Genomic DNA, 25,842 nt, shown 5'->3' on the forward strand with positions numbered 1-25,842 from the left:
CAGGGGTGGAATTACCGGGTCACAGGGTACGTCTGTATTTAACCATCTGAGCTGCCTGGTGTTTTGTTTTGTTTTGTTTTGAGACAGCGTCTCACGATCTCGACTCACTGCTGCCTTGATCTCCTGACTCAGCTTCCCAAGTACCTTGGACTGCAGGAGCGGACCACCACACCCGGCTAATTTTTTTTTGTATTTTATACAGATGGGGTCTTGCCATGTTGCCCAGGCTTGAACTGCCTGTTTTAAAAGGAGTTTATTTTAAAGATAAAAGAAAGGAAATGAAAGAGCAATACTTGAGGGCACAGTCCACAACTATTGGTCCCAGGAAAAGAGAGATTTTTTTTTCTCATTCATTTCTGTATCCTCTGACACTGAAGAGACTTTTCATGGATGGATGGATGAATGAATGAATGAATGAATGAATTAGGGAATCTGAGGGACTTGGGAGAAGCAGAAACAGAAAAGAGAAAGGAGAAGTTCAGTTTTTTTCCAGTCTTGAAGCTGAGCGCTGGCTTGGACTGGGACCCTGAGACCTGCCTGCCCAGGGAGGCTTCCAGAGGACCCCCCAGGAGTGGCCGTGGGCTCCCCCGGCCCCTGGGCCTGGACTTCCCTCTTGCCCACCTCAGGGCCTCAGTTCTGCCCTGGGAGGTGGCGGCTCAGCACTGCAGCCTTCGCCACTAAGTCATGCTTTTCCAATCTCTCTCTTTAACAACGGCTCCCAAAAAGTGTAATTTTTCGCTCCATGCTGTCTGAGACGGCAGTAACAGCCCGTTAAGCAAAATAATGAGAGGAATAAAATCCGCTGAGACGCGGGATCTCCAGACATACTCGGCACACAAATCTTGAGGTTATAGAGCCTGGAGTCTAGAGGCTTTCAGCGGATCAAAGTGCCGGGTGGGAGACACCGGGCCGGGTGAGCAGGTGGCTCGGGGTGGCCCTGTCCCTGCAGCCTGGAGCTCCGAGCAGTGCCCGTGGCACCCAGGCCCTTTTAAGAGCTTACAACAGAGTTCCTGGCCCTTTTAAGGGCTTACAACGCTAAGGGGTTCCACGTGAAAGGGTCGGGATAGATTGAGAGCACATGTGGTTAGAGTGGGGGTTAATCTTTTAACCTCAGGCCTGGTCATCAGTGGCACCGGCTGGTCTTGCCACTGACTTCATTCCTGTTGTTTTTCAACTTTTACTTCCTTCTCCTATTCAGAGCAGCCGTGATGGGGCCGTCTTCCGTGTCTGAGCGGTGGGAGCCTCCTGGCAGCCTCCCGGGCTGCAGTTTTGCTCTCTGGGGGTCTGAGCCCTGTGCACCTGCTCTGAAGTGTTACAGAAATGGCCCCAGTCAAGCCCGAGACTCTCTCCAGCCCGAGCTGGGCTTCCTGAACTCCTCGGCTCACCACAGAGGCCCAGCTGCCTCTCTGGCCTCCCTTGCCTGTGTCCTGAGGACCTGGACCTGCCTAAAGCCCCCAGTCCTGCTCCCCACCCTTCTCCTGGCCTGAATCCCACCCGGGATTCAGCTCACCCTCTCCTCAGACCCGCTGGGGGACTCTCCATCGCTATGGGGGCTGCGTGGCAGGTGGAGACCACAAACCACTGCCACAACACCCCCTGTACCACCACTCTCCCGGCACCTTCCCCACCAGAAGGCAGGGTCTTCCTTGCCCCCTCCTCAACCCAGAAAGGCCTTCGAGACGGTTTCGATGGACAGAGAAAGGCCAAAGAGACGTCGCACCAGCCTCCCGGGGTTGCCGGAACAAACGCCACACACCAGGCGATGCCGGCCACAGGAACTCATCTCTCACAGTCCTGGAAGCTGAAGTCCGAGACCAAGGCATAAGCAGGGCTGCTTCCTGCTGAGGCCCCTCTCCTTGGTTTGCAGACGCCGTCTTCCCCCTGGGTCCTCACAGAGTCGTCCCTCTGTGCATGTGTGTGTCCCCATCTCCTCTTCATATAAGAACACCTGTCAGATTAGATTAGGGCCCACCCCTATAACTTCACTTGCCCTTTTTTTTTTTTTTTTTTTGAGACAGGGTCTTGCCCTGTCACCCAGGTTGGAGGGCAGTGGCACCATCACGGCTCATGGCAGTCTTGAATTCCGAGGCTCAAGTAATCCTCCCACCTCAGCCTCCCAAGCAACTGGGACCACAGGTACAACACCACGTCCAGCTAATTTTTTTTTTTTTTTTTTTAAGTAGAGATGAGGTCTTGCTATGCTGCCCAGGCTGGTCTCAAACTCCTGGGCTCCAGCGATTCTCCCGCCATGGCCTCCCAAAGGGCTGGGGTTACAGACGTGAGCTACTGTGACCAGTGCTTTTTTGGTTTTTTCTTTTCTTATAGAGATGGGGTCTTGCTCTGTTCAGCCCAGGCTGGTCTCAAACTCCTGGGCTCAAGTGATCCTGTCGCCTTGGCCTCCCAAAGTGTCTGCATCACAGGCATGAGCTGCCACACCCGGTCTCCTCATTTTACCTTCACCCTCTTTCAAGGCCCGGGCTCCAAATACCACCCCATTCTGACACCCTGTGGGTTAAGACTTCAACATATGAATTTAGGAGTGACAAAATGTAACCCGTAATGGATGCCATCTGGCCTCCAAGGCTGGGCCTTCAAAGCCAATATACATGCCCCCAGAGCCCAGGTGTGGGGCCGTGGCGGGGGGGGGGTCCCAGGCCATGTGGACAGGAACCAGGGCCTCTGGTCCTCGGCGCTGGCTGAAATCCCACTTGAGACCCAGCCCCATTTTCTAGCAGCCCTGTGAGGTGCCGATGCCATCATCCCCATTCCACAGAGGAGAAAACAGAGGCCCAGAGAGGACAGGTCGCTGGCACCTTCCAGAGAAGGGCACGTGGGGGATCTAAATACTCACACGCCTTAACTGCCCTCGGCCCCAGCTCTTCATTACGATGCTTTAGCCTGGGCCATCATCCCTGATGCGAGGCTGCACCTGGGATGACCCAGGCCGCACCTGGAAGGCACGGCCCGAGCAGCCAGTAAACATCCTCAAGGAGCAGCCGGAAGCAAGGAAAAAAGGCATCGAAATGGCACAGACAACAAGAGCCCCAAGCGACGGGCTCGGTCCTGCCTGGTCTGCTGACCTGCCCGCCTGGCGGTGAGAAGGCTGGGACCCAGACAGAGGCCGGGGCGTCCGGGCTGACCCAGATGGCCCCACAGTGCCGAGGTACAGCCTGAGGACGCTGAAGAATCTCGGCGCCGGAAGGGCTGAGGCTAGATGTGGAGCTAAGCCCCAGGACCCCCATCCCAACAGGACCTTCCTCGGTCTAGTGGCTGGTAGCAGGCAGGTGACACAGGCGGGGCTCTGGGTGTGCACCCACCCCGCTTCTCTCTGTGTCTGCTTCTTACTTCACTCTTCCCTCCCCACTGCCTCCCTGTCCCCTTCTCTCTCTCCTTCCCTTTTTTTTTTTTTTTTTTAAGACAGAGTCTCCCTCTGTCACCTAAGCTGGAGTGCAGTGGCGCAATCTCAGTTCACTGCAACCTCTGCCTTCCAGGTTCAAGCGATTTTCCTGTCTCAGCCTCCCAAGTAGCTAGGATTACAGGTGCACGCCACCACGCCCGGCTAATTTTTGTATTGTTAGTAGAGATACGATTTCATGGGCTAGGCTGGTCTCAAACGGCTGACCTCAGGTGATCTACCTGCCTTGGCCTCCCAAAGTGGTGAGATTACAGGCGTGAGACACCACGCCCAGCCCCTTCTCTCTTTTCTCTGAAAACCAGACTTTAGATCTCCCACACCCAGTGGGAAATAAAGCTACCCCATGGCCACCTGCAGGGACAAACCCACTGTCCCTAACTCCCCCAAATAACTGAGAAAGAGGATCTGGCTGTTTTAGCTTCAGCCCTGGTGTATGGAGCAGGGTCCCCCTGGGTAGCAGCTGAGCCCCACCCTGGACTGGCAGGTTCATCCTAAAACTGCCAGCTCCCATCACTGTCAACTCCATTGCACCCACCGGATCTAACCTGCGGGCTGCTTCTCCCACCCTGTCCCCCACAGTGCTGGCCACAGCACTCCACAAACAGAGCCTGCTCCCTGACACCCAGGTGGGATGACGGGCACCTTGGAAGCTCTGCATGAACGTGCCCTTCCCCGCCTTGCTGGGTACTGTGCCCAGGAGCAGGAAAGTGATAGGAATCTTGGCTGGTCCACCAGAAAAAGGAACATCATGTTGCTCCCAAGGCCTCCACTTTAGAGACACTGGAAAACCAGACCATTCCCAGGGACCAAGGTGGGCTGGACCCAGACATCAGCACACATATGTGTGCTTAAGGAATCAGAGGTGGTCAGCAGCTGACGAGAGAGCCACTTCCTTGAGGAGAAGGAACGGGGATTATTTTGTGTGTCTTCAGAGGGCAGAACAGAATCAGCAAAAGCAGATTTGACCTAACCTTGGAAAGACCTTCTCACAGTCAAACCCAAGCAATGTTATACTTGGCCACTCCTAAAGGTAGTGAGCTCTCCATCACTGGAGGTATTCAAACAGAGAGAGGACAGCTATGGGTCAGGAACATCGCACAAGGTGAGTGCGTGGCCTTCAGGCTCCCTCGGGTTCATCTCTGATTGCTGCCGTCCTGGGCCGGCTCTAGGGAGAAAGCGTGCAGTCCTCTCTGTCTAAAAATGAACTCTTGCTTCTCATCATTTCTGTCATGTTGCGCCCGACAGTAACAGCTGTTAAGAAATCACATTTGTACCTTTTCAGGAGCTCTCTCGAACTTGGAGTGCAAATTAACTTCATGTGATCTGAAATATAAAAGGTCGCTTCTCCTACAAATTAAAAATCCGGGAGATGCTTGCCAAGCCTATGAGCAGATCGGGTTCTGCAGGGACGTCAGTCACAGAGGACTCGGTGGCTGCCCCGCTGCCCTATGCACGGGGACGGCTCCTGCTGCCCTCACTCAAAGCTGTCCGCTCCGGTCACAATGTCCCCAGCTGTGGCCTCTTCGACCTCCTCCGCCAGCATCAAGGGGGATTCTGTCCTCCCTCTGAGCTCTCTGGACTTCCAAACACCCTGAACACCCAGGACCCTGAGGGGCTCATCTTCCTGGCGTCCTGCCAGAGACCCGCATGTCAGAAACAGGCAGACATTGCCCAGGGCCTCCACTCTGCTCCACCTCACCAGGCCCTGTTCTCCTCCCTCACAGGCGTTCCGGCACCCAGCCCCTGGGACCACAGCCCTGAAGGTGGCGGAAGCTCTGGCTTCTCCCTGTTCCTGCCCCTAACTCCCTGCGGATTCTCCCAGCCATCAGGACCAGGCTCCCCTCTCCTGTACCTCCTCCCGGTTCTCTCAGGTCCACACCGGTCACAAGTCCCACACATCTGGGCTGTCGTCACCCGGGTCCGGCCCTGGGGAAGCTAAATGGGAGCTGAAGGGGTTGACAAGGACGCAGCCCAGAGAGGCCAAGTGACTTCTGTGTGGCTGCACAGCCCCTTTGAGGCCTCGCCTGCTGGGAGCCACCTCTCCTTGGGCCCCACACAGCCCCGAGAGCCACCACAGCTGAGCCTCTGAATCCCAGTTCCAGAGTGACCTCCCGACCAAGTCTGGTTCTCCAAAACCCTCCCACTGTCGCTCCAGGGACGGGCTGGGCCTCACAGCAGCCGCCCCTCCTCCCCACCTGATCATCATTTTCAGACGCTGCCTCTCGCCACAAACTGTGGCCATCACAGGCGGAGTGGTGTCCACCAGAACCCCTCTCCAGGGTTCCCCATCAGCGTAGCCCCACCCTTTCTCCTATACAAGACCCTTGGCCTGGGAATTCTGCTCAGCCCAGGACACTCCTGTCTTGCTGCCAACCAGAAGTCTGATCCGTCTGGCAGGGCAGTCTACTCCCTGCACACCTGCCAGGTCAGGCTCAACCTGGAGCGCTCCAATCTGGCCCAGTCAGGTCCCTGGGGGCCTGCGCCCACTGGCCTTCTGAGTCTCTGGAGGCTGCACACCCCGTCCACACACCTGTACACACCTGTGTTGACACGGTTTGGCTGTGTCCTCACCCAAATCTCATTTTGAGCTGTAGTTCCCATAATCCCTACGTATCATGGGAGGGACCCAGGGAGAGGTAATTGAATCATGGGGGCGGTTACCTCCATGCTGTTTTCTTGATAGTGAGTTCTCACACGATCTGATAGTCTGATAGTTTTCCCTGCTTCACACTGCCCTTCTGCACTTCTTCCTGCCACAATGTGAAGAAGGACGAGTTTGCTTCCCCTTCCGCCATGATTGTAGTCTCCTGAGGCCTCCCCAGCCATGCTAAACTGTGAGCCAGTTAAACTTCTTTCCTGTATAAATTACCCAGTATTGGGTATGTCTTTATTAGCAGCATGAGGGAACAAAACCTTGTCCACCTGTGCGCAGCCGCCAATCCACACGCCTGTGCTGCGCCTGTCCACACACACCTGTCCGCACACGCCTGTGCACACCCACCAATCCGCACACCAATCACACACACGCACCTGTTGCTGCGCGTAATCACCGCCACACCTGTCCGCACCTGTTGCTGCGTATAATCTCATCCATTCCTTCCATTCCATTCTTCCTCCATTTCCTTCCATGTCCATTCCTTCCTTTTCCACTAAGACCTCCTAATGGATCAAGGAATATTCTAGTCTCCCTTTCAAAGCCATATCTGACATCACAGCTCCCACGGGGGAGAGAAACCCGGCGAACATAATGAATCCAGAGAAGCTTCATCATTACTTCAACCTTTTAGCTGAGGCCGTGTTTACACCAGAGAGCAGACCTGGAAGGCAATCGTGGATGGGAAGCTTCTCTCAGATTTTGGGGAAAATCACAGGCACGAAGACATGCTGGAGGCCTGGAGACCACGTAATTGATGCAGAAGGGCAGCCCAGAGGGGGCAGGGGCTGGGTCAGGGTCACACAGCACATGCCCTGCACTGGCCCCTGCGCTGGCCTCCGCCTCCTTAACGACCCGTAAGGAGGCATCAGATCCCAGCTGCTGCAGCCCCTCAAGGTTGGCGAATACTTTTATGTTTTTAACAAGTGTAATTTAAAACCTTAATGTGACATCCTATCCAGCCACAGGCCTCGGGATGCACTTAACCCTCCTGCTGGCGCTTCTGCCCAGCTGAGCCTAGGATCCTGCCCGCGAGCCGGGGACTGTCACGACCCTCGCTCAGTCCCCTCCGTACGTCCCATGGCCTCCTGCCACATCTCCCCTTCTTCCTCCATCACTGCTCCATTTTCCCAAAGGCCCCAGGAGCTCTGGTTTCTCCATTTTCCTCTCAACAAAGTGGGAGAGGCCCTGTCCCTCGCAGACCCCCTGGAAGCTCTGAGAACCATCCTTTCTTCCCCGTGCCCACATCCAGGCCCCTGCAAACCCCACAGCAGCGGCCAGCTACACCCTTAACACAGCCAACCCCGTGCCAGGGGCCACAGGCCTTACGGAGCCTGGCCCCGCCACCTCTGCTCCTTCATCTCACACCGTGAGTCTCCTGAGTCACCACCGAGACCACATGCTGCCTGCCATGGGGTGAAGGGGGGCCCCAAAAGATCCACCCAAGCGTTGGCCCCTGGGGCCTGTGGATGGGACTTTTCGCCCTGTGCATGGGTCTTAGGGAATGGAATCAATTAAAGATATCAAGACGAGGTCATCCTGGATTCAGGATGGGCCCTAAATCCAATGACAGATGTCCTTGTAAGAACAGAGAAGGATGCAGAGACACAGAGGCCATGTGACGAGGGCCGTGGAATGACAGCGATAGAGATTGGAGCGGTGTGTCAGCCATGAGCTGTTGGCAGCTGCAGGATATGGGCTTGGAATAAATTCTCCCCCTGGAACCCTCAAGAAGGAACCGGCCCTGCTGATTCCAACTCCTTGGTTCCCTCCTGACCTGTGGGATGGTGGTTTTAAGTCCCACAGTTTGCAGTAACTCATCACAGCAGTTGACAGTTGAAGAAAGCTGCCTCTCTTTGAGTCCCCAAAACATTTGAGTCCTTTTCTGCCTCCGAGCCTTTACATACACTGTTCCCTCCACCCAGAATGCTTTTCCCTCGACCTCCACCTGCCTGCCTTCTGCTCGGCCTTCAAGCCTCAACCGACACGTCACCTCCTCAGATGCTCCTCCTTGGACCACCCACCCCTCCAGCACGATTGTGCCCCTCCCCATTGGTACCTTCGTGGCGCTGATCGCCGGAAACGGGCTCATGCATTGACTGGTGTGCTCCTCTTCCTGTCTGTCCACCCCCCCGGATGTGACCATCAGCTCTCTTGGCCCCCAAGGTGGCCCAGGGTGGGCACAGCACCTGGCACAGGGTACACGGTTGGTAAACGAGCATGGAGTCAGTGACTCAAGCAGAAAGACCACGAGAATAATTTGCAGGCCTGGGGGCAGAAAAAGCAGCGTGGACCCTGGGAACCACGTGTGTCACCTGTGTGCACTGCTGCCACTCTCTGCAATGGCAGGAGAGAAACTGTAGGGTTTTAAACCTCTAGGAAGCTGATAAATGCATTTGGCTCCCAGCACCTCCTGGGTGAGGTGCACCCCCACCCACACACGGCCATTAGAGCCCTGGGGACAGAGCACGAAGCCTGGAACACGTCAGACCCCGCTAACACCAGGCCATCACTCCACCTCCCCAAATATCTGATTTCTGTCATGCAGGATCGTAAACGGTCCACACGCACACGGCACCCAAGATAGTATCGGGCTGAGTGGCCTCTGCTCCTCCAGGAGCTCGTAGATGAACACGGCTGTTTCTCTCTTGGCTGACACAGGAGGGGAATATCGCAGCCATGAGGCGTTGAGAGATTAAAATGTTTAATTTTTACTGACCAGTCTTTGCAGTGCCCCTTTGCAGACGAAAGGCACTATGGCCCCCAAGGTGTGGCTTCACTAATGGAATCATAATCTGTACAATGGGTTAAAAACACACAAATAAAGCCCCAGTTCCTAAGGGTTTGCCTGGGAAACTAGAGAGATGGCTCCCTGTTGATTAAGGAGGTAAAACTGAGGAATTGAAATATGATTTGGGGAGAGGAGTTTATCTTGATCTTTGCACCCTCCCTCCCCCGACTTGTTTTCTGGGCTCTGTCCTAGAAGGAGCCAGGGGTGTGGGCAGCTGTGGGTGAGGGAAGGGACGAGGGGACAGTGAGGTGAGGGTTGCTCACCGATCCCACCCCACCCCATGCCTGCGCCATAGCCAGTCCCAGGACTCTCACGCACTGGAGGCGCTTGTGAAATAGCTCTGGAAGGAACGTCTGGGTCCCTGTCTCACCCTTGCCCCCCGCCCCATCCTCTCCGGCTTTGACATGGGCTGGCCTGGCCTCTTCTCCATCCCACAGCTGGTTTGGCCCCTGCTGCAACCCCAGCCCAAACATCTCTTCATCAGAAATCTCCCAGGCCCCTGGATCCCTATTCATCCCGGCTGTTCTCTCCGAGTTCTCAGCATTCATGTACACAGAAATACAGGCATGTTCGTTTCTTGTTTTCTTTCTCTCCTACTAAACAGGGAGCTCCATGGAGGCAGTGGCCTTTCTATGGCACCTGTTCACCATCATATCTCCAGAGCTGACCTGGCCCACTGCACAAGGCAGGACTCTGGACAGGAGGTGGATGACCGTGAGGATGGATGATAGAGGATGGATGAAATGGATGGATGATGGTTGAATGGAGGGGGTGGAGGGAATGGAATGGAAGGGAGGGATAGATGGAGGGAATGGATGAATGGATGGATGGATGGATGGATGGAGGGGATGGATGGATGGATGGATGGATGGATGGAATGGACAGGAGGGTGGATGGATGGATGGATGGACAGTGGAGGGTGGTGGATGGAGGATGGATGGATGGATGGAGGATGGATGGATGGATGGATGGATGGATGGATGGATGGATGGATGGATGGAGGATGGATGGATGGATGGATGGATGGATGGATGGATGGGATGGATGGCAGGATAGATGACCCGATGATGGGATGGATGGATGGATGGATAGGATGGATGGATGGAGGATGATGGATGGATGGATGGATGGATGGATGGGAGGATGGATAGATGAGAGGATAGATGGGAGGATGGATAAATGGGAGAGTGGATGGATGAGAGGGTAGATGATTGGGAGGATGGAGGGATAGAAGGGACAGTGGATGGATGGATGCATGAATGGATGAATAGATAGATGGATGAATGGGGTGGATGGAAGGATGGATGGATGGATGGATGGATGGATGGATGGATGGATGGATGGATGGATGGATAGGATGGATGGATAAATGGAATGGAATGGATGGATGGATGGATGGATGGATGGAATGGAATGGAGGATGGAACAGATGGGTGGATGGATGGATGGATGGATGGATGGATGGATGGATGGTGGTGGATGGATGGATAAATGGATGGATCGCGGCAGCGGGTGGATGGATGATGATGGATGGATGGATAAATAGATGGATGGATGGGTGGGTGGTGGATGGATGGATGGAAGGATAATGGATGGATAAATGGATGGATGGATGGATGAAGGAATATGGATGAATGGAGGAAGGAATGGATGGATGGATGGATGGATGGATGGATGGATGGAGGGAGGGATGGATGGAAGGGAGGGAGGGAGGGAGGGATGGATGGAGGGAGGGAAGGGAGGAAGGAAGGAAGGGATGGACGGAATGGACTGGACCAGCCCAGTGGAATGGACAAGCCAAATGGTAGCCCCTAAGGGCCAAGGTGCCAGGGCTGGGCTCTAGCTTCTCTCCCCATCTCCAGAGGCCTCCTTCCTTCTCCTTGGCCAGCAGGGGGCTCACAGGGAGATCCTACAGGCGTCCTGCTAACTCCCTGCCCAGCCTCTGTGAGCACTGCCCTGAGCCAAGGTGGGTCAGGCTGCCCCAAGGCTTGGGAGCCGCCCAGCCTGGTCACACACAGGCATCCTGCACTCAGTCTGCCCCAAGCCTCCCTCCCCTCAGCCTTTGTTTGTGCCGTGCCCCCTGCCAGGGATGCCGTCCCCAATGCCACCGTCCACTTGGACCCCCAGGGAGAGTCTCTCCTCTGTGCCCACAGCAAATCCCGGGAATAGAGCCTGATGCGGGACCTGGCGTGTTCTAGCTTGTGTGATAGCTTCCTATTCACACATTTTATCTTCCAAACCTAATTGAAATCCCAGAGACCCGGGTTGTCATCTCACAGCCACCCTCGTCCCCGTCCGGGCGCCCTGGGGCCTGTTGCATGCCTTCTGAGCCTTGGTTTTCTGGGGTTACGATGGGGACCACGGGGGTGTGCGAAGCTTCTGAGTGCAGTAACCAGGTGTCACAGAGGTGCACGGAGCACGGGATGTGCTGAAAGGGGCTGGTTGCCCTCTTCTTCCTGGGAAAAGGCTCTGAGACTCACATTTCAGACCCCTGGAAAGGATGGACAGACAGGTGAGAGCTGCCTCAGTCCTGCTGTTTCCAGGTAAACAGTTCTGTGGACTGGATGGAGGAGCCTGGCTCCCTGCCCTCCCACACATGGGACATCAGACGATGTTCCCGGACAACACACTCCCCAGCCGCCCCCTCTCCACGGCCCCGCCTGCTACGTCCTGTCCTCTGAACAACAGAGGCGGGGGAGGACAAGGCGTTTGAGGAGTTCGGGGAGTTGGAAGAGAGTTAGCAGATTTCTGAGAACCCCAGGTGCAGCTTAACCTACAAATGGAAAATTATGGTGATGAGAAAGAGGATCTTTGATGAGGCAGAGTCTCGGGGGAATCAGATTTTGGCTGACGTGCAAGGAAAAGGCAGGCAGGGCGGGGAGGCAGGAAGAGGCAGGTGTCCCTGCAGGGAGAGGGGGCGGTGGAGGTGGGAAGCACGTCCTGAGCGGATGTGGGTGGGGGTGAACAACGGGAAGTGCCCCCCAAGGCCTCGGGGACCCCATTACCTGCACTGCCAGCCGCCAGCCCCGGGGATCACTGAAGAGAGCTTGGACCTGCCTGGCTGGCTGTTTACCTCTCACCCATCATGCAATAAGCATGCACCTGCTGGGTGCCCCCAGTGACTCCTGGTGCCACCGAGGTACATTCACAGAGTGCGTGTCTGTCCCCTCACCCCCGCAGAGTGGGCTGCCCGCCCAGTCCCACCACCCCCTCCCACGGTTGCATAGCCTCGTGCAGCTAAACGCCAGCTGGCCGGTCTCTGGGTCGCCACCACGGCTCTTCCCATCCTTCACACCCCATTTTTCCTGCCCAGTCATGAGTAGCGTGGATTTCCCTCCCCCGAGGGCTGGGCCAGCCATGCTTCGTGTCGGCCTGTGGCGTGCAGTGGGGACGTCCCACCTTTGGAAGCATGACCTCAGGAAGCCCCCAGTTTCTGTTCAGACCCTGAGATGCCCAAGAAGGAAACCAGTCCAACCTCCCGCAGGCAGAGCCTGGTGAGGAAAGCGAGGGGCCCCGGCGCCTGGGACCACTAGCCAGATGCTGCGGAGACGGGAACCCCCCACCCCCTGCCAACCCACAGCCATCGGATTGATGTGGGCTCCCGGCGGTGGATGCTGCAGCCTCCCAGAGAGCTCTGGCTCAGGTTGGGCCCCTGGGAAGGGCACACACATTAGCCAGAGTTCTCCAGAGAACCAGAACCAAAGGCTCCAAGTGTGTGTCTGTGTGTGCGTGTGTGTACGGAGAGAGACAGAGAGAGATTTATACGGGAATCGGCTCACAGAATTACAGAGGCTGACAAGTCCCACCATCTGCTGTCTGCACGCTGGAGGCCCAGGGAAACCAGTGGAACAATTCAGTCCAAGTTTGAAGGCCTGAGAACAGGAGCTCGACGTCCAAAGTCAGGAGGAGATGGATGTCCCAGCACAGGAAAAGGGAGAATTCTCCCCTCCCCTGCCTTTGTCCAAAGGGGGGCCTCAGTGGTTTGGGTGACACCTGCCCATACTGGGGAGGGTGGACTTGTCTACTTGGTCTGCTGATTCAAGTGATGATCCTTCTGGAAACTTGGGGGAATCAGATTTTGGCTGTCGTGCAAGGAAAAGGCAGGCTGGGAGGGGAAGCAGGAAGAGGCAGGTGGTCCTGCAGGGAGAGGGGGCGGTGGGGGCGGGAAGCGTGTCCTGAGCAGATGTATGTGGGGACGAACAACGAGAGGTGCCCCCCAAGGCTTCGGAGACCACAGGACCTGCCAGCTGCCAGCCCTGGGGACCACTGAAGAGAGTTTGGACATACCTGGCTGGCCATTATGGCCTCACAGACACACCCGGAAGTGATGTTTTTTACCAGCTCTCGGATGCCACTTACCCCATTGAAGTTGACTCCTAAAATTAACATCACAGCCAGGTCAGAGGTATGCATGGACTTTCCCACTGATTTCCCTCGACGCCCTTTGAAGGAATCCTATTATTATTCCCATCTTATAAAAGATGGTGTTTCAGAGTTTTAGTGATGGCTCCTGGCCACACAGCTCAGGGGCGGTGGAGCCCAGACGCACACCCAAGGCATCAGCAGCCTTCGTGCCTGGGCTCTCAAATTCTCCCCAGCCCGGTTGCCTCTGAACCTAACCCAAGTCTCTCCAGTCCTGAGGGATGATACATGCCCACCCCTCTCCGGAAGCCTCCACCCCCACCCTCTTGTTCCACTTCTCCCAGCTGCGTCTCCTGGCCATGCTGCCTCTGACCAGTCCTCCTCAGACCCAGCCTCATTTCTCCAGACCCCGGGCCCCTATCTCCCCTTTCCTCTGCCATTTGGCAGATGTGCTATGTGGCCCCGGGCACAAAGTCTTTGGCAACCTCTCTCTAGCACAGTATTGGGGATTAAAGGTAACTCATGCCTGTAATCCCAACAACTTTGAGAGGCCAAGGTGAGAGGATCACTTGAGCCCAGGAGTTTGAGATCAGCCTAGGCAACATCTCCAGATCCCTTTGCTACAGAAACATTAAAGTTAGCCAGGCTTGGTGGCATGCACCTGTAGTCCCAACTACTCTGGAGGCTGAAGCGGGAGGATCCCTTGAGCCCAGGAGGTTGAGGCTGCAGTGAGCCATGATGGTGCCACTGCACTCCAGCCTGAGTGACAGAGCAAGACCCTGTCTACAAATAAACAAACAGAAAAAAGACTGCAAATTCTTTGCCCTCCTCCCATTGAGAGGAGGCTGTTCCCCCTCCCGTTGGATCTGTGGGCTCAAGGCTCCATCAAGAGCACGTGGGGACTCAGTCACTTGTTTACCCGTGTTCACAGCAGCACCATCCCCAACAGCCAAAAGGGGAAAACAGCCCAAGTGTCATAGACCGATGAATGAATACACAAAACGTGGTCCTTCCACCCAGTGGAGCATTACTCAGCCTTAAAAGGGAATAAAGGCTGGGCGTGGTGGCTCACGCCTGTAATCCCAGCACTTTGGGAGGCCAAGACAGATGGGTCATCCGCCTGAAGTCTGGCCAACATGGTGAAACCCTATCTCTACTAAAAATTCAAAAATTAGCTGGGCGTGGAGGTGGGTGTCTGTAATCCCAGCTACTCAGGAGGCTGAAGGAGGAGAATCGCTTGAACCCAGGAGACAGAGGTTGCAGTGAGTCGACATCACTCCATTGCACTCCAGCCTGGGTGACAAGAGCAAAACTCCGTCTCAAAAATAAATAAATAAATAAATAAATATTTTAAAAAAGGGAATGAAGTGCCGTCATGTGCTGCAATGTGGATGAAACTCGAGGACATTATGTAAAGTGGAATAAGCCAGTCACCAGAAAACCAATACTGTATGATTCTGCTTATGTGAAGTGTCTGGAATAGCCTTATCCATGGAGGTACAGAGCAAAATGGTGGGTACCAGGGGCAGGAGGGACAGAAGGATGGAGAGTTATGGTTCAATGCATACAGAATTTTTATTGCAGATGATGAAAAAGTTTTAGGTATAGACAGTGCTGACAGTTACACAACATTGTAAATGTCTTTAATCCCAGTGATGAATGATTAAAATGATAAATGTTATGTTTATTTCATCAGTACCAAAAGGCTTTGGGTGAATGGATGCTGGTTTCTGGTCCTAACCTAAGAGACTGGCAACTTCCACCTCCTGTCTCTTGGGACAGTGACTCTGGGAGCCCTGAGCTGTCATGCAAGAAGTCCAGCTACTCTAAGACCACCGAGCTGGAAAGGCCACAGGGAGGAGCTCCGTGGACAGTCCCAGCTGAACCTTGCCTTCCAGCTGTCCCTGCCAAGATGCCAGGCATGTGAGTAAAGCCATCATGGACCCTGTAGACCAGACCGCCTACCAGCAGGGGACCATCTGGCAGCCACATGGAGTGGAAGAACCGCCCAGCTGAGCCACTTCCAAACTCTTGACCCACTAAGTCATGATCCACAATGAACCCATCATAGGGATGGTTTGCTTTGCAGTGTGGATAACGAGGATGCCATGTGAGGGACAACTGAGGTACTAATCCAGGGTGTGACTGATGCTCCCCATGTACCCAGAGCTCACTGGGAGCTGGGGATCTTCAGGTGCATCAGAAACATGCCCTACCTCTGTGAAGCTCACAGCCCAGTGAGGGGCACATCAAGTCATCAGGCAATTATCAGACAAGGTCATTGGGGCATCGATGGTGGAGACACGGGAGCTCGGGGGTGGGGAGGGGGGCCTGACCCAGTTGGAAAAAACCAGGGAGGGCTTCCTGGCATGGAGGCTCTTGGCTCTGACTTTATCAAGACTCTTAGGGTTCCAGTTTCTCCATTTGTGAAATGAGGACCATGGGACATCATGAGGAGCTGGTGATCCAGGAGTGTGGACATTCAGACAATGCCTGACAGAGCTGGGGTATAAATACCCCAACTCCCTCTCCCTCAGGGGTGACTTCAAGGCGTGTGCTCCAGCAGCTGCCCACAGCGGTGGCAGGCATGGAGACACACCCATTGCGGCCCATCTTCCCTTCCCCACCTCACTTCCTGGGATGGTTAATTTTATGTGTCCACTTAAATGCACTGTGGGGTGCCCAGACTACACATTGTGTCTGTGAGAGTGTTTCTGGATTCGATTAGCATTTGAATTGCAGACTCAGGAAGGTGGACTTCTCTCCCCAAGTGACTGGGCGTCATCCAATCCCTCAAGAGCTTGAATAGAACAGACAGCAGAGGGAGGAGTTCACCCCTCATTTCCTGCCTCACGGTTGGAGCTGGGACATCTCATCCTCTCTTGCTCTGGGACTGGATGTCCACCATCAGCTGCCCTGGTTCTCAGGCCTCCAGACCTGAGTTGACTTCGAATCACACCTCAGGCTTCCCTGGGTTTCCAGCTTGCAACACAGATGGTGGGACTTCTCAGCCCCCAGAGTCATATAAACCAGATTCCTCATCCTAAATCTCCTCTGTGCATTGCTTCTGTTTCTCTGGAGAGCCCCCACTAACACGCTCTCCCACTGTCCCCCGCAATTCCTGAGATTCCCTCCCAAAGAAAGCACGTGTTCTCAACTGCATCCTTCAGGGTCTCCTCCTGGGGGGCCGTGGTCCAAGACAGCTGGGATTGACTAGCCCCAGGGCTTCTGAACAGCCACTACCCGGCTTTCACTGGGAGGGCCAGGGCTCGGGTAGGAGGGTAGGAGTGGATGGCTCAGGAGGGGAGAGCTCGGGGACACCTGGAACTGCAGTCCTACAACGGAGCAGCTGTGTGGCCTGGGAGAAGTTGCTGAACCTCTCTGAACCTCCGTTTCCTCACCTTTGAAAAGGGGCAACGGTGCCCTCCCCATGGGGTGGCTGTGAGGTGTGGATGCAGGTAGACACTGGGTTTGGCTGAGGAATCACTGCCAGGGCTGTCCTCTCGTGCTGGTCCTTTTCTCGGTGTTCATCGATGCCCTGCCCCGATGGACTGTGTGACCCAGAAGGCTTCGCTTTCCCTCTCTGTGCTTCAGATTCCTCCACTGTTCTGCAAAGGGATTGACCTAGATGGCCAAGGCCCCTTGGACTCCTAGAAAACAGTGTTTGCTCAGGAGACATGGCCCTGGGGATGCCGCTACTCTGGACTTGTCAGATGGTTTCTCTCCTGGAAGGGCTAGAAGGAGAAGCAGCCCGCGGGAAGGAGGAATGTGGGTGGCGTCTTCGCCCCGGGCCCCTCCTCGCCTTGCCCTGTCTGAGCTCTGATATTGAAGATGGCAAGAGAATCCAAGCCTTCCCTGTGTCCCTCGTCTCTGCACTTCCAGCCCTCTCGGCAGCCTCCGGGGCACCTGGGCTACTCCTCGCGGGGCACTTGCCATCCCTCCCACATTTTACCATGGCCTTGGCTACTACAGCCTCCAGCCTGGGCCCTCTTCACCACCCCAGAACTCCCCGAGTCTCCACAGCCCATCCTGCCCCTCCACCACTGGGGCGGGCAGGGACCGGCAGGTGGCCCGAGGACACGGGCACAGGGGCAAGCCTCCCCCGCTCCAGATGCCGCCCCGGGCTGGGAGGACAGGGGACCAGGAAAAGGATGCCCGCCAGGGCATCTGATCCCAGGGCAGGAAAGGGGCAGGCTGCCAAGTCGCACGCATCCCAGGCAGCATCCACGTGCAATCCATCATCTGCCACTGCCTGAGAAGGATCCCGGCTCCATGCAGGAGGTCTGCCCGCCCGGCCGACCCGGCTGCCCGCTCTGCGACCTCAGTGTCCTTCTGCTCCGGTCAGCGGGCGGGGTGGGGGCTGGAGCTACAAAGCCCAGCCTGGGAGGCCGCAGGAGGGCAAGGTGCTGTTCCCAGTGAGCGGATGGGAACACTGAGGCGGGGGTGGGGAAATGCCTTTAAGTGCCCCGAGGGAGGGAACGGGTCCTGGGAAGCAGGTCCTTCAGCCTCGGTTAGGATGGGTCACGTGACAGAACAGCCCGGTGTCAACACCAGAGCCGAGCAAGACTGGACTCCCAGCACAGTGCTCAGATATCCCCTACATCCAGGAACAACAGCCACTGCACCCAGGGCTCCAGCCTCCCAGGGCTCCAGCCTCCTAAGACTGCCTCAGCCTGGAGCTGGTGGGAGGGGGCGGATCCGGCGGGATCCACCCTAATGAAGCCATCTCGCCGCCATAATAAAGACCTCATGTACCTCCAATGACACTTAGCAAATCCGGGCACAAATAAATAACCCAAGTCCAATTGAATTAACCTTCAGCTGATCAGCACAGCTAAACAAATTACCCCGAGGCCCGAACGAGATTAAAAGACAGGGCGCAGACTGCGATCGTTCGGCGGGAGGGTTCATTGGGTTTAACGAGTTTAAACCAAATCCCCCAGCGTTCTTTTCTGTGGTTTCAGGCCACTCTGCTCCCAGAGTGCGGCCTTTCTGGGGGCCACAGCCCCCTCGGGGGGCAGCAGGGAAAAAGCCAGGCGCCTGCCGGGGAGGGCGAGGCCAAAGAAGTGGCGGTAGAGGAGGGAGACCCCCTGTCTGTGCCGGGGAGGAGAATGGGAGGCCACGGCAGGCGGTGTCCCCAGGGAAGCAGCCAAAGCTCGTTTCCAAAGAGACATGTGGGTGCCGGAGTTGGAGGTCTCGTCCTCCCAGCTGACCCCTCGACATCCGATGGCACCCGCTTCACGCCCAGTTGCGTTTAGACCTGGGCTAACTCCCAGGAGGAACCTGCTTTGTAAGGTCTAATCCCAGAGTCACGCTTCTCCCACCTGGACCCCAGGCTCTGCCCCAGCCCAGGCAGAGCGTAGGAGCTGGAAGCTCGCTATGGTTGGACGGAGATGCTCCCTGGATGGGAGACCGCAGTCATACAAAACCGTAATGACAGATCGAACCGCCACCCTGCCAGCTGCTTGCGACATGTGGGTTAACATCACTTTTAGGAGAACAGAGACCACTCCGGGGGAGTTTATCTGCCCCCACCCCCAGGGCTCCTGGCCTTTCTGCCTTCAGCTGGCAAAAGGAGCCTGCCCTCAGCTGGGATGCGGCAGCCGGGGAAGGTGGGCTCTGGAGGGAAGCAGAGATGACGCAGTACCTGAGGAACCGTTGCCCAGAGCACATGGCCCTCTTCCTGCCCTGGGTGGAGCACTCAAACACTTCCTGCCCGGGGTGGAGCACTCAAACAGGCCGGAGAGGCCGCCTGCCCCAGGCAGCTCCCAAGCGAGGGACCCAGCTGTAAACACACGAGAGCCGTCCACCCAGGCCGTGGTGGACCCGCCGAGACGTGGCTCTGGAACTTACCCAGAGAGCGAGAACTCTGCAAACAGTGCTCCCCAACCATCTATTCTAGAGGCAAACGAGGTGGGGCCTCCCAAGGCAGGGGTGCAGGAGGCTGTGTCAGCCTGAACTTCTCCCCTCGGGGCATTTGCTTGTAGCCTAGGAGATTCAAGGGAACCTTAACCTCCTGGAATTCAAAAGGCCCTGTTGTGGGCATCGACCAGAAAGCTGGGGGGCGGGAAGGGCTTCCTAGCAGGTCTGACTTGAGTGGTGGTGAGATCCGCGTGGAATTCCGGCGCCCTGGGTCAGCACGGAGGTCGGGGCGGTTCTGCTCACAGCTGGAGCCATGCAGATGCCGTGGAGCTGGAGACACTCTGGGAGAGGTTGGAGTCCCGGTGCCACAGCTGAAGTTCCAGGTGCTGCTCTGTGGGTCTTTAGGAAGTCATGCCCGGTGGCACCCACAGTGGTGCTAGGAGGCATGCCTGTGCCCTCGTGTTGGGGTTCACCATTAGGTGGTGTCGGTCGGTAGGAGCCACCTAAGAACAGGGTGGGGACGTGACAGGGTCCCTTGAAGCACCAGCCGATGATGGCTGCATTTGACAAGAGACAGCGGAGACTCCACTAACTGCCCAGGGAGCTCATCCGCGTGCTGGAGGCGTGCAGGGCGGGACGACCAGTGCAGGAGGCGTGATGGCCACCAGCTGAAGCTGATACGGCGAGGCCAGCGGCAGGAGAGCAGCACAGCCCGAATCATCCAGGCTTTGCCGGGGGCCTGGAGGGCACAGACCCCGGCCTCGGCACTGTGGGGATGCATGGATGCTCCCGGCCTTGTCCCTGAACACAAGAGGCCACTGTCTGGCTGGGACCGAAAGCCAGAGAACAGTAAACCCAAAACACTGCAGTTCAGAATGAGAGATGTCCTAGGCCCCAGGTGGGAAAGGCCGAGCTAGCTACAGGTGCCCAGGACTGGGAAGGCTTCCTGGAGGAGGAAGCTTGAATGGGGCCTAGAACCAGCCAGGGAGCACCTCAGAGGTCCTTCCAGGGGTTGGACGGAATCCGAGGCGGAAGAGAAAAGCAAATCGGATCGTATCACTGTGCTTCCTCCCTCAGGGCTGTGCGCTGGGGTCACCCCAACACTGAATCTCTGCATTTACCCGGTGTCTCTTCCAGGAAGGGGTGGGCATGGCCACACTCTTGCCCACTGGTGGGTCCTGGCAGCCAGCAGCAGGGGGTTCTCCGTAAATATCTGTGGACTGAATGAATTCGGACGATGAGTGGACCAGTGCCAATGAAGTGGGGGTTCTGCAGTTGAAGAGTGTGGCCCTGCCAGGCATAGTGGCTCACGCCTCTAATTCCAGCACTTTGGGAGGCCGAGGCGGGCAGATCACCTGAGGTCAGGAGTTCGAGACCAGCCTAGCCAACATGGTGAAAGCCCATCTTTACTAAATGCATGAAAATTAGCCGGGCCGGGCACGGTGGCTCACGCCTGTAATCCCAGCACTTTGGGAGGCCGAGGTGGGCAGGTCACCTGAGGTCGGGAGTTTGAGACCAACCTGACCAACATGGAGAAACCCCATCCCTACTAAAAATATTTTAAAAATTAGCCGGGCATGGTGGCACACGCTTGTAATCCCAGCTACTCGGGAGGCTGAGGCAGGAGAATCGTTTGAACCTGGGAGGTGGAGGTTGTGGGGAGCCGAGATGGCGCCACTGCACTCCAGCCTGGGCAACAACAGCGAAACTCTGACTCAAAAAAAGAAAAGAAGGAAAATTAGCCGGGCGTGGTGGCAGGCACCTGTAGTCCCAGCTACTCAGGAGGCTGAGGCAGGAGAATCACTTGAACCCAGGAGGTGGAGGTTGCAGCGAGCCGAGATCTTGCCATTGCACTCCAGCCTGGGCAACAAGAGCGAAACTCAGTCTCAAAAAAAATAAATAAATAAATAAAAGGATTAATTTGCTGTTGTTGCTGTTGTTTTAAGACGGAGGCTCACTCTGTCTCCCAGGCTGAAGTGCAATGGCAAGATCTTGGCTCACTGCAACCTCCGTCTCCCAGGTTCAAGAGATCCTCCTGCCTCAGCCTCCTGAGTAGCTGGGGGGACAGGCGCCTGCCACCATGCCTGGCTAATTTTTTTTGTTTTGTTTTTAGTAGAGACAGGGTTTCGCCATGTTGGCCAGGCTGGTCTCAAACTCCTGACCTCAGGTGATCCACCCTCCTTGGCCTCCCAAAGTGCTGGGATGACAGGCTGAGCCACCACGCCCGGCCCCCACCCAAAAGGATTGAAAGCAGGATCTCAGAAAGGCAGGTACTCACCCAGGTTCCCAGAGGCATTACTCACAGAAGCTGAGAGATGGGAGCTGCCCCTGTGTCCACCGACAAGCAAGCGAATGAGCACAGTGTGCTCCATCCCCACCGCAAGAATCCACACCGCAGGAATCCACACCATGGGAATCCACACCACGGGAATCCACACCACAGGATACTGCTCAACCAAACAGAGGAAGGGGAGTCGGACACCCGCCTCGGCGTGGACGGACCTCAACGTCATCGGGTTCCGTGAAATAAGCCAGTCGTGAAAGGATCAATGCCGTCTGATTCTACACCCACGGCGTCCCTACAGCAATCGAATCTGCAGAGACAGAAAACAGAACGATGGGTGCCGGGGGGCAAGGTGGGGATGGAGACTGAGGATTTCATGGGACAGAGTTTCAGTTTGGGGAGATGAAAGAGCCCGGGAGACAGGTGCTGAGGCTTGCACAGCAATGTAAATGTGTTGAATGCCACTGACCTCTGCAGTGGGACGTGGTCATGATGCTGATTTTCTGTGATGTGCATTTTACTACAATCAAAAATTAAAGGCCAGGCGCTGTGGCTCACGCCTGTAATCCCAGCACTTTGGGAGGCCGAGGTGGGCAGACCATGAGGTCAGGAGATCAAGACCATCCTGGCTAACAGGGTGAAACCCCGTCTCTACAAAAATTACAAAAAATTAGCCAGGCGTAGTGGTGTACACCTGTCATCCCAGCTACTCAGGAGGGTGAGGCAGAAGAATCACTCGAACCTGGGAGGTGGAGGTTGCAGTGAGCCGAGATCACGCCACTGCACCCCACCCTGGGCAATAGAGTAAGACTCTGTCTTAAAAAATTAAAAAAATGAAGATAAAAGTGTTTGGCCCACGGACCAGGAGAGACATTCAGGAAGATGGACAATGGGTTGGGCACGGGGCTCATGGGCTTCCCTCGGGAACAGAAGCAGGAGCAGGGAAACGGCGGGAGGAGCTGAGGCTGCATGGGTAGGTGAACGCAGTGACCAGGTGGACACGGAGGGGCCAGAGGGACTGGAAAGGGAGGGACAGAGCTGGTCCCAGCCACACAGTGGCAAGTCCTCAGGTCCCACAGCCCCTCCACAAACACATAAGCCTCCACGTATGCACAGGTTTCCACGCTCACATCCGCACACACTTACACATACGTGCTGGTAACACACGTGTACAGCTCACCCCCAACAAAGCCAAGCTGGCACTTGATGTACAATCTCACATGGGCGACATTCTGGAGACAAGGCAGGGAGCAGGTCAGGGCTTCAGCGGGCACAGGGCTGACGGCAAAGGATGGTGATCTCTTCCTCCTCGGAGGAGGACGTCGTTGGTTTGGGTTTTGTTTTTGTTTTTGTTTTTGTTTTGAGATGGAGTCTCACTGTGTCGCCCAGGCTGGAGTGCGGTGGCGCAATCTCGGCTCACTGCAAGCTCCACCTCCCAGGTTCAAGTGATTCTCCTGCCTCAGCCTCTCGAGTAGCTGGGATTACAGGCGCTCGCCACCATGCCCGGCTAATTTTTGTATTTTCCGTAGAGATGAGGTTTCACCATGCTGGCCGGGCTGGTCTCAATCATGGTCACGGCTGTAAGATGGTCTGCATTTGTCAAAACTCATAGAACAAAACATGAAAGGGGTGCATTTTACTATATGCAAAATATACCTCCTTTTCTTTTTTTTTGAGACACAGTCTGGCTCTGTCACCCAGGCTGGGGTGCAGCGGTGCAATCATAGCTCACTGCAGCCTCGACCTCCCGGGCCCAAGCGATTCTCACGCCTCAACCTCCCTAGTAGCTGGGACCGCAGGAGCACGTCACCACACCAGGCTAATTTTTTAACTTTTTGTAGAGACAGGGTCTCGCAGTATTGCCCAGGCTGGTCTTGATCTCCTAGGATCAAGCAATCTGCCCACCTTGGCCTCCCAAAGTGTTGAGATTCCAGGCGTGAGTCACCACACCCAGTGTTTATATCGTCATTTTTAAGTTAAAAATAGAAGAAAACAAAACACCATCCCAGCTAGGAGCCCCCAGACCTGGCCCTGAGGGAGGCACGGTCCCTGCGCCACCCCCCATCCTACCACCCTGCCCTTTGGAGCTATGTCCCAGGGGAAAAGCGTGAGCCTGCCACACGTGTGCTGGACAGAGAGTGCCCACACACTGCTCTGACACCACAGAGACCCTCAGAAAGCCCCGGAGGGAGCCGCACGGCTGTGAGCAGCTCAGAACGCATCGATTTTGCTGAGCAGCCGGTGGATTCCTTGCCCAGGACAGTGAGTCAGGAACCCGGCTGCCCGGTCTTGTTTCCCTCTTCTCTAGGGCTACCAGGAAGGTCAGAGCTGAGGCTGAGGCCCAATAACAGCAACTACAGAGGACCCGGCACCAGCACACACAAGCTGTGTGCTTCTGTTATGGCCTTGACAGTCTATTCCAGCTTCTGTCTCCCCGGGCCCAATTCCGAACAGTCACGTCCTTGTCTGATTTATAATCGTCTACCTGCGTGCGCCTGGCCGTCTCCCCAGAGGACTGTGGACTGGACCTGTGTCCCGGTTACCTCTGCAGAGCCAGCACAGGGTCAGGCTCAGCAGGTGCTTGTGACGTCAATTACAGATGCCAACACCTTCCAAAGACAAAGTGCTTTGTCATTAGGTGACTGGATGGGGAGAGAGGGACCCAGATAAGAGAAAGACAGAGAGAGAGAGAGAGAGAGAAGGAGACAGAGACAGAGGCAGATGCACAGCAGACAGACCAAGGGAGATGGAAAGAAGGAGGCAGACAGACAGATGGAGAAACTGATAGAGACAGACCGTGAGAGAAAGAGACAGAGAGACACACACAGACAGGCTGAGAAAAAGAAGGAGACAGACCAAGAGAGACAGAAACCAGAGAGACAGAGACAGACAGAGAGACAGAGACAGGCAGAGAGACAGAGACAGGCAGGCCATGGGAGACAGAAGGAGGCAGGCAGACGGACAGATGGAGAAACAGAAAGAGACAGAGACAGACACAGATAGAGATGCAGAGACAGACAGACAGGCTGAGAAAGAGAAAGAGACAGACCAAGAGAGACAGAAATGAGAGAGACAGAGACAGACAGACAGAGATGCAGAGACAGACAGACAGACAAATAGACACATGGAGACAGACAGGCAGATGGACAGACAAAGAAAAAGAGACCAAGAGAGAGGAGAGAGACAGAGACAGAGAGTGGCACACAGACAGACAGAGAGGTAGGCAGAGAAAGAGAAGAGAAAGACCCAGACAGACAGAAACAGACAGAGAGAGACCTGTCAGACAAAGAGAAACAGACTGAGAGAGACAGAAACAGAGAGAGAGACTGAGAGGGACAAAGACAGAGAGAAAGAGACAGAGAGAGAGAGAGACAGAGGGATGAACTGGCTCCTGGCCTCCTAGGAAGATGTATAATTTCTGAGAGGAGGAGAAGGATCTCCCTCCCCCAAGCAGGGAGTGAGGAGAATAAGACAGCTCTGTCTCTCCACCCACGCTGGACCCAGCCCCAGCCCAGCCCCAGTCCCGCCCCAGCCCCAGCTCCAGCCCAGCCACAGCCCCAGCCCAGCCCAGCCCCAGCCCCAGAACAGCCCCAGAACAGCCCAGCTCCAGCCCAGCCCCAGCCCAGCCCAGCCCAGCCCAGCCCCAGTCCTGCCCCAGCCCCAGCTCCAGACCAGCCCCAGCCCAGCCCAGCCCCAGCCCCAGAACAGCCCAGCTCCAACCCAGCCCTAGTCCAGCCCAGCCCCAGCCCCAGACCAGCCCAGCCCCAGCCCAGCCCCAGCCCAGCCCCAGCCCAGCCCCAGCGCCGCACAGGAGCGTTCTGTGGCCTCTGCTGCCCCCCAGAGGCGTTCACTGGCAACACATGCGCTCCCGACCCGGCTTCCCAGTGGCTGGAGACAGTCCAGTCGCTCCTCATTCCCGCCCTCATTCCCACCAGGACCCAGCTCAAATCCCCTCCCGGAGTGCACCTGGGGACCACAGGTGTGTCTGTTCAACGCTAGCCTCCCTGCCTACAACTACTGCAAGTATTTTTCCTTATTTTCCCTTTTCATTTCTTTTTTGGTTGTAAAAATAAAATGTTAGCGATAGCAGGGCGCAGTGGCTCACACCTATAATCCCAGCACTTTGGGAGGCTGAGGCGGGAAGATTTCTTGAGCCTGAGAGGTCGAGGCTGCAGTGAGCAGAGATCTTGCCACTGCACTCCAGACTGGGCGACAGAGCGAGACTCTGTGGAAAACAAAACAAAACAAAACAACAAAAATGTCAACTATAAAAAATTCGTATAGAATATGTGTGGACGTTGGAAGCTGGAAGTCCCAGCTAACTCTGCCCCACCACCCCAGTCGACCTTGGTGACACGGCATCACTGCTGGCCTTCTCCACCAGGCAGGAGGTCCTGTGTTTCCAGGAGGTCTTTGCTTATGGGCCCATCTCATTCTTTTTCACAGCTGTCTTCCTAGGGGAGCATTTTCTCCTT

General features: G+C 55.9%; 1 long non-coding RNA gene and 1 pseudogene across 1 annotated transcript; both read right to left on the minus strand.

Annotated features, from left to right (window-relative positions):
- Positions 1-3,623: 3,623 nt before the first annotated feature.
- On the minus strand, positions 3,624-6,276 carry LOC116274430. The gene is made up of 3 exons (XR_004183055.1): positions 6,077-6,276; positions 5,268-5,361; positions 3,624-5,047 (listed from the first exon to the last, which is right to left on the minus strand). It is a non-coding gene; the product is annotated as an uncharacterized LOC116274430 (long non-coding RNA).
- Positions 6,277-14,777: 8,501 nt separating this feature from the next.
- On the minus strand, positions 14,778-18,894 carry LOC101007510 (annotated as a pseudogene).
- Between the last annotated feature and the right edge of the window lie 6,948 nt (positions 18,895-25,842).

This window comes from Papio anubis, chromosome 4 (assembly GCF_008728515.1).
Source record: "Papio anubis isolate 15944 chromosome 4, Panubis1.0, whole genome shotgun sequence".
Taxonomy (NCBI): domain Eukaryota; kingdom Metazoa; phylum Chordata; class Mammalia; order Primates; family Cercopithecidae; genus Papio; species Papio anubis.